This window comes from Ursus maritimus, unplaced genomic scaffold, assembly GCF_017311325.1.
Source record: "Ursus maritimus isolate PB19 unplaced genomic scaffold, ASM1731132v1 scaffold_9, whole genome shotgun sequence".
Lineage (NCBI taxonomy): Eukaryota > Metazoa > Chordata > Mammalia > Carnivora > Ursidae > Ursus > Ursus maritimus.
The window spans coordinates 6219307-6228992 of NW_024427107.1; positions in this window are offsets into that span (position 1 = coordinate 6219307).

The window sequence follows — 9686 nt, forward strand, 5'->3', positions numbered from 1 at the left end:
GAACATTGGGGTGCATATGGCCCTTCTCTTCACTACATCTGTATCTTTGGGGTAAATACCCAGTAGTGCAATGGCTGGGTCATAGGGTAGCTCAATTTTTGACTTTTTAAGGAACCTCCACACTGTTTTCCAGAGTGGCTGTACCAACTTCCATTCCCACCAACAATGTAGGAGGGATCCACTTTCTCCACATCCTCTCCAGCAATTGTTGTTTCTTGCCTTGTCAATTTTTGCCATTCTAACTGGCGTAAGGTGGTATCTTAGTGTGGTTTTGATTTGAATTTCCCTGATGGCTAATGATTTTGAACATTTTTTCATGTGTCTGTTAGCCATTTGTATGTCATCATTGGAAAAGTGTCTGTTCATATCTTCTGCCCATTTTATGACTTGTTTATTTCTTTCTCGCGTATTGAGTTTGAGAAGTTCTTTGTAGATCTTGGATACCAGTCTTTTATCTGTAGCTTCATTCGCAAATATATTCTCCCATTCCATGGGTTGCCTCTTAGTTTTTTTGACTGTTTCCTTGGCTGTGCAGAAGGTTTTATCTTGATGAAGTCCCACTGGTTCATTTTATCTCTTGTTTCTCTTGCCTTTGGTGATGTGTCATGAAGAAGGTTGCTTTGGCCGATGTCGTAGAGGTTGCTGCCTATGTTCTCCTTTAGGATTTTGATGGATTCCTATCTCACCTCGAGGTCTTTCCTCCATTTGGAGTTTATCTTTGTGTATGGTGTGAGAGAGTGGTCCAGTTTCATTCTTTTGCATGTACCTGTCCAATTTTCCCAGCACCATTTATTGAAGAGACTGTCTTTTTTCCACCGGATGTTTTTTCCTGCTTTATCAAATATTAGTTGCCCAAAGAGCCGAGGGTCCATTTCTGGGCTCTCTATTCTGTTCCATTGGTCTATGTGTCTGTTTTTGTGCCAGTACCATGCTGTCTTTGTGATCACAGCTTTGTAGTACAGCTCGAAATCCGGCATTGTGATGCCCCCAGCTTTGTTTTTCCTTTTCAACAGTTCCTTGGCGATTCGGGGCCTTTTCTGGTTCCATACAAATTTAAGGACTATTTGTTCCAGTTCTTTGAAAAATGTCCTTGTTATTTTGATCGGGATAGCATTGAAAGTGTAGATTGCTCTGGGTAGCATGGACATTTTAACTATGTTAATCCTTCCGATCCATGAGCATGGAATATTTTCCATCTTTTTGTGTCTTCCTCAATGTCTTTCAAGAGTGATTTATAGTTTCTAGAATATAGGTCCTTTACGTCTCTGGTTAAGTTAATTCCAAGGTAACGTATGGTTTTTGGTGCTATTGTAAATGGGATGGATTCCCTAATTTCTCTTTCTTCAGTCTCATTGTTCGTGTATAGAAATGCAACTGATTTCTGAGCATTGATTTTGTATCCGGCCACACTACTGAGTTGCACTATAACTTCTAATAGTTTGGGAGTGGATTCTTTTGGGTTGTCCATATAGAGTATCATGTCATATGCGAAGAGAGACATTTTGACTTCCTTTTTGCCAATTTGGATACCTTTTATCCCTTTTTGTTTTCTGATTGCTGTTGCAAGGACTTCTAGTACTATGTTGAATAATAATGGTGAGAGTGGGCATCCTTGTTGTGTTCCTGATCTTAAGGGAAAGGCTTCCAGCTTTTCCCCATTGAGAATAATATTTGCAGTAGGCTTTTCATAGATGGCTTTTATGAGATTGAGAAATGTACCTTCTATTCCTACACTCTGAAGGGTTTTAATCAGGAAAGGATGCTGTATTTTGTCAAATGCTTTTTCGGCATCGATTGAGAGGATCATATGGTTCCTGAGTCTTTTCTTGTTGATATGAGACACTGATCGATTTGTGAATGTTGAGCCACCCTTGCATCCCAGGGATAAATCCCACTTGGTCATAATGGATAATCCTTTTAATGTACTGTTGGATTCTATTAGCCAGGATCTTGTTGATGATTTGAGTGTCCATATTCATTAGGGAAATCCATCTGTAATTCTCCTTTTTGATGGGGTCTTTGCCTGGTTTGGGGATCAAGGTAATATTGGTCTCATAGAATGAGTTTGGTAGCTTTCCTTCTGTTTCTATTTTTTGAAATAGCTTTAGGAGAATAGGTATTATTTCTTCTTTGAATGTTTGGTAGAATTCCCCAGGAAAACCGTCCGGGCCTGGAGTTTTGTTATTTGGAAGGTTGTTTATCACTGACTCAATTTCTTCATAATTAATTGGCCTGTTTAAGGAATCAATTTCTTCCGGTTTCAATCTTGGTAGTTTATAGGTTTCCAGGAAGGATTCCATCTCTTCCAGATTGCTTAGTTTATTGGCATATAGCTGTTGATAAAAATTTCTAATAATCCTTCCAATTTCAATGGTGTTCGTCGTGACCTCTCCTTTTTCATTCATAATTTTAATAATCTGGGTCCTTTCTCTTTTCTTTTGGATAAGTCTTGCCAGAGGTCTGTCAATTTTATTGATTCTCTCAAAAAACCAACTTCTAGTCCTGTTGATCTGCTCTACTGTACTTCTGGTTTCTGCTTGATTGATTTCAGCTCTAATTTTGGTCAACTGCTTCCTCGTGCGTGGATTAGGCCTGTCCCTCTGTTGCTGTTCCAGCTTCTTGAGGTGAGAATATAAAAACTGCATTTTAGATTTTTCTATTCTTTTGAGTGAGGCTTGGATGGCTATGTATTTCCCCCTTAGGACTGCCTTTGCAGTATCCCATAGGTTTTGGACTGTTGTGTTTTCATTCTCATTGGTCTCCATAAATTGTTTAAATTGATTTTTGATTTCCTGGTTTATCAAGTCATTCCTGAGCAGGATGGTTCTTAGTCTCCAAGTGTTTGAGTTTCTTCCAAATTTTTCCTTGTGGTTGAGTTCCAGTTTCAGAGTGTTGTGGTCTGAGAATATGCAGGGAATAATTTCACTCTTTTGATATCAGTTGAGACCTGTTTTGTGACCCAGAACATGGTCTATTCCTGAGAATGTTCCATAGGCATTAGAATAGAATGAGTATTCTTTGGTTCTGGGGTGTAGTGTTCTATATATATCTATGAGGTCCAACTCGTCGAGTATGGCATTCAAAGCCCTTGTGTCTTTGTTGATTTTTTACATGGGTGTTCTGTCTATTTCTGAGAGTGGAGTTTGAGGTCCCCTACTATTAATGTATTTTTATCTATATGTCTCTTTATTCTGGTTAAGAGTTGGCTTGTGTATCTTGCTGCTCCCCTGTTGGGGGCATGTATATTTATAATGGTCATATCCACTTGTTGGATACATCCTTTAAGAATAATATAGTGCCCTTCTGTGTCTCTAACTATAGTCTTTAGTTTAAAATCCAATCTGTCTGATATGAGAATTGCTACCCCAGCTTTCTTTTGAGGTCCATTGGCATGAAAGATGGTATTCCATCCCTTTACTTTCCGTCTGAATGTATCTTTAGTTTCAAAATGAGTCTCTGGTAGACAGCAAATGGATGGGTCATGTCTTTTTATCCAATCTGCAACCCTGTGGCATTTTATGGGAGCACATAGGCCATTTACATTGAGACTGATTATTGAGAGATATGATTTTAATGATGCCATGTTGCCAGTAAAGTCTTTGTTTCTATAGATTGTGACTTTCTGTTCTGTTTCACTCTTGGGCTTTTTACCTTTATAGAACCCCCCTTAATATCTCCTGTAGGGCTGGTTTCATGGTTATGAAATTGGTCAATGACTGGCGATTCTGGAAGGTCTTTATTTCTCCATCAATTCTGAATGATAGCCTTGCTGGATGAAGGATCCTTGGCTGCATGTTTTTCTCTGAAAGAGGTTTAAAAATGCTCCCCCCCAACCCTTTCTCTCATTCCAGGTCTGTGTAGACAGGTCTGACACAATTCTGATAACTTTGCTGTGATACATGAGAAATTTCTTTGCCCTGGCCGCTTTCAATACTGTATCCTTGGATCTAATATTTGAGAAATGCACTATGACGTGACGTGGTGTAGGTTTGTCGTGGTTGAGCTTGGGAGGGGTCCTCTCTGCCTCTTGGACACGAATGTTTGTTTCCCTTGGTAGATTAGGGAAGTTTTCAGCTACAATTTGTTCAAATTGTACCTCTCTTTTTCTCTACCCCCTCAGTGATGCCGATGATTCTGACATTGGAACGTTTCATTGAGTCAGTGATCTCTCATAACCTATGACGTTCTTGAGCGTGGATTTTTTTAACTCCAGATTCTATTTTAGCTCTCTCTTCTACTAACCCATCCTCCAATTTGCCGATACGTTCTTCTGCCTCATTCACCCTGGCCGTCAGAGCCTCTAGTTTTGACTGCATTTGGCTCATAGAATTTTTAATTTCTGCCAGATTCACTCTCACTTCCGCCCTTAGAGATTCTATATTCTCATCAACATTTTCATTAATACTTTTTTCAAGTCTACACATCATCTTTACCATTGTTACTCTGAATTCCATTTCTGATAATTTGGTTATATCCATATCCATTAGTTCTGTGGCAGAGTCCACAGACTCATTGTCTTTTCTTTGCTGGAGGGGATTTCTCCTTCTTGTCATTCCGATGAGGAGAGGTTACGGGGTTGTCCAGAGCCCAAATTATTGACCGAGACCCAGGCCATGTGCCCTTGTTTTATAGGGATCTTAGGAATCTGGGCTTCTTGATTTTTCAGCTTGCCTTCTGGGGGAGGAGTCTGCTGTGGCCATAGTCAGGCAACCCTGTTTGGGTAGAGTCTCCATGTCCCCTGTGAGGGGGGTGAGGGTGGGCACACTGTGAGCCGGTATTTCCAGGCTTTTGTTCTCTGGTGGCTTTCTCTGGCAATTTGCTGTGCCTCTTCTGAGAGAGCAGCAGTGGCCGAATCTCAGCCTCTGTCTCAGGACAGAGGGATAATGGACGGTTCTCCACTGATGTTCTGGCCACTTTAACTCTGTTTCTGTTGGTGTTGCTCAACCCTGCAGCATCCTGGGGTGTGCGCCCCACACCAGGCCTCCCAGCCCTCACTTCCAGGGCTGGCATGACTCTGTCCTTTATGTTTCTAACACCGCCAGCCACCAGTTGCCCCCACGTGCTCTCAGAGCTCCCGGTCTCAGTCTGGTTCCAGTGAGCACACCGGAGCTCCGTTTCCGTCTGGTCACGCGCGTTCCCTGGCTCACGGTTACAGTCTGCTCTCTCGCTCTCTCGTGGGTGCCGGTCTTCGAGTTCGCCCGCTCCCCCGTGCAGGTGGCAACCGCTTCCTGGCACCTGAACGCTGCGGCTCCCTCCCCCTTCCGTTTATCTTCCAATATCTGTGCGCGGTTTCACGGCTCCCCGCTTCCTACATCAATACTCAGCGCTGGAGATGTTCATTTGTAGAGATCCAGATGTATCTTCCTGCGTCTCAGGCTGATTCCATGGATATTCAGGCTGGTCTGGTACCTATCCACCTTGACTCAGGGGACCAGCTGAAAAAGGGGTCCCCTACTCCTCCGCCATCTTAACTCCCTCAGCATTGTTAATTTTAAATCAAAACTCACCTGATACTTTTCTTAATAACTCTCAGTCTTAAATAGTATCTTTTTAGCGTGAATTTCTGGTTGAGGCACATTATGACACAGAAATATCAAGTTTTATTTGTAATTTCAAGGATACAGAAATTCTACAGCTTTGATGAAGTAGAGAGGCATCCAAGAGTACATGGGTGGTCCCTGGTCCTTCTTTCCCACATCCAACATGGAGTCTCTTCCCCTAAATAACAGTTGAAGTTTCTGATGAAATTCTAGGCCACTTCAAACAGTAAGGAGAGTGTTTACATTAGAAACAAATTCTCTTTATGCCCTTCAAAACCATAAACTTGTAGATTATTTGTTTATTACAAGTAATCTTCTAGCCAGGGACATCCTGCTAAGGGCGTTCTATAGATAATGTCTCTTCCATCAGGCAAAAATCAATATTTATCAGAGACCCACTTGAGGATATTAGGCAGTTACCAGTCTTTTTTCCTGTCCCACCTGTAAAGAGGGCTCCTCCACAAGCTGGTTGCACCAGCTATTTTAACTCTTTCCTCCCTAGTTCCTTTAAAAATTGTTGAAAGTAACTACACTAGACCCTGTAGTTTGGTCTGTGTTTTACAAACACCTTCACAGCACAGCTTATAATTATCAATGTCTCACCCTCTGGTGTAATTCCAAGGCTGTGTTTCCTAAATTATTTGGCTTTCAACATATAGCCTTCCTTGACTATTTAAAACCCACAATGTCCATATTATTTACTAGTAGCTGTCATTTTAACTATCTTCATATGTAAGAATACTGTTACTCTTAACTTTTCTAGCAGTTTCAAGTGCAATGTATAGACATAGATCAAGCATTTTTAAAAGTATGTCTACATAAATGCATAAATTTTTTAGAATGGGTTGCATCCACTAAATTATGCCTTCATTGCTATACATTGTAATCATTTCCTTATTGCTTGTTTTTCTTAGATGTAAGTATTAAAATTGTATCTGGTTTGTTTACCTATGCAGAATCTGGCATAAGTACTGACATAAATATGATTGAACATCCTCTCAAGCAACAGCTATTGAAAATTTAGTTAAAAAATTTCTTTTTTATTGTTATCACTAGGTTCCACAAACCTGGAGGCTATCTGTAGGAATGTACAGTGCAGCAAATTAATTACAGAGAGAAGAAGATATCATAATGCCTAAAATTTGCTACGTATTGAGTTTTCTCTCCAGTCCAATTTATAACATACTTGATATCCAATCCCCAATGAAATTGAGTTATCGGTAAAAGGTAAAGTTTGCAACAGGAAATTTGTTGTTTTAAATGAAAGTAGGACCTGCTAGCGTGCTCTCTCCAATTAGCAAGAGGAGTCCCTCTTTAATTTCCTTTTCCTAACTTTGTTTCTACTTACAAAAAAAAAATCTCTCTTTTGTCAAGATACTGGTTTTTAAATTACTCTTTCTGTGTACAAATACCATGAGGCTTAGAAACAGGTAATTCATGGTGGTAATGCAGTTATATTGTACTGGAGGAAGGGCAGGAGAGTTTGATTTCTTTATGTTTTTATTTTTGGGACAGCTTCACTTTGAATTTTGAATATTTTCCATAATGAAAATATGGTTTTCCATAGGGAAGGCTGCATGTAACATCGATTCTGGGATCTAGACAGCATAACTGTGGAAAGGCGTGAATTTTCCTAAGTGATTGGTAGGTTTTGGAATTTAAGATCATGGTTTAGATCTTTACATGTGTTATTTTTTTCCGTTAATCCTCTACAACATTGTCATGGATGAAAAATCAAGGAGACTGTTTTTAGTTTTGAGAAACAGTTACCATTGTTCTTATTGAAGTACAGCATCATCAAAGCATTAAAGAATACATGATTTACCACAGTAATAGATTGCTGCAAATTGAGCAGGTGCAGTTTTTATTTTATTGCAAGACACACAATCTTATATACAATGCATAATTATCACCTTCCAAAAGTACGAGATATAAATATATATAATAAAGAATATATGAGTATACTTCTGTTTCAGAGAAAAAAACTGCCTTAGGGCAAACAGGTTTATGCCTTTTTGGGATGGGATTTTCATATTTATGCTTAATTTTCCAAACAGTTCTTGTTTAGAAAATAAATCTCATTGGATGGACATACAGCCTTGTCATAGTTTTCTTCTAAAAAGGTCTAATTTAAAGCCAGCCAATAAGAATACCAATAAAATGTATTCCTTTTATTCCAGTTATTCATCTTATTATGTCCCAATACTAGATGAAACCTCTATAAATTGTCCAATAATGGTTCTACACATTTAAGAACTTTTATCTCTCAGCAATACATCATAGAATGGAACCACTTTCTTAAGATTTGTGTGAATATTCCTTGATTTTTTCAAAATAACTTCTTAAACTGTGTTTCTTTTGCAGCATTACGCTTTGAGTTTTGACTTAAGCTCTTGGCATAGGGGATGCTTTTAGATTCTTAAGAGTATTTCTGAGATATTAATGTCAATCTCCTCCCAGTTAGAATTATGGGTTTTCATCTTCATTGCTGCCTCTTGCATGGCTGTTTCATTTCTCTGTGTCTTTTTATGACCCCTCACTAGATCTTATCTTCCAGAAGTCACCAGGGTGGGAAGATGGAATATATGTAGGGTTGATCTTGAGATTCGATACACACAGTTCTGGTATCAAAGAGACATAGCAGACAGTGTGCCCTCCTTGCTGTGATGAGAGTGCAGGACTATCAAGACATGGGACACAGACATACCTCATCTCACACACACATGCATGTGCACACACAATCACACATATGCACACACTTACACTCACACATGCATACGCACACAATCACATACTCAAGCACACTCACATGCACAAACATGTATACTTACATGTGCTTACATACACAATCACACACATATATCCACACACACATGCAGGCATGCACAGCCACAATGCACACACAGAAAGACATATGTTCACACTTTCACATATGCATGCCCACGTGATCCCATGAACACACACACGCATACTTATGCACACACAGACACATTAACTTGCATATGCATGCACACATGTGCACACTTTTGACATGAATACTTTTGTGTAAGTAGTATTTTCTCTAACATATATGACTTGCTTTTTCATTCCTTAAAGCAGTGCCCTAAAATGACAAACCCACTCTCTTCTTCCAATTTGGGGAAATTGATGCCCACAATAATAGAGAACTTAGAACATCTCTCATGGGCACTCAGAGCTACTTCTCTCTCTCCATGGGCTGACATAAAGACTTAGACATAAAGACATGCAGGATAATCTGGCTAAAGTTCAGACTCCAACAATGACAACAGATGCCATAAGGGCACATGGAGTGCTAAGTGAAAGAGAACCCATTACTATAATTTTATTCCATGATTGTGTATTTTTACACTGCATAAGAATCTTTCAAGAAAATCTCCTGGGTCTTACTGTTCCATAAAGAGATTTGCATATTTTTCACATCAGTAGGGCTTGTTCCAGAAACTACTCTCTGTATAAATATACCTTCTATATGGTAGCCAAGACTTTTAACCATGGGGTGAATGTCAACCAATATTTAAGCCATTCCTATCTACACTTAGTTATAAGAATACAAAGACACCAAAGAAAATCAATGAAATTTAAGAAATGCTCAAAAGAACATTTGGGTTCATTCGGAAGAACTTTGCCTTTCTGCCTTAAGTCATCTGTTAGATGTCATGAAAATCTGAAATGTAGACAAACATCATCATAGTAAAATTCTGAAGCCATATATAAAGCCTTCAATACAAGGTTTGTTTCCAAAAGGAGAGCGTATATACACAAGACAGAAAGTACACAGTGAACAGAAATTATAGATGTAATGATGTCTATGAGTATGTAGGTCTATACATTTGATTTTCCCATTAAATTTCAGGGGGTGCTGCCCTGAAAACATATAGGCTTAAGGAAGAGAAGAGACAGGTGTTATTTCTAAATTATCCCTTTCTTCTGCAGAGGCAAATTACAGAAAAAGCCATTACCTCTGAAATCATAAGTTTCAGGGGAAAGATGAGGGTATGAATATATCATCTGGAAGTTTTAGCAAAATTATCCTAAATGTGCTGCTCGTGGCATTATCCTCAGCTGGTATGCTCTTCACAGAACACAGTGCAAGGTATGTCCAAGCACCACGGGTGACATAATATC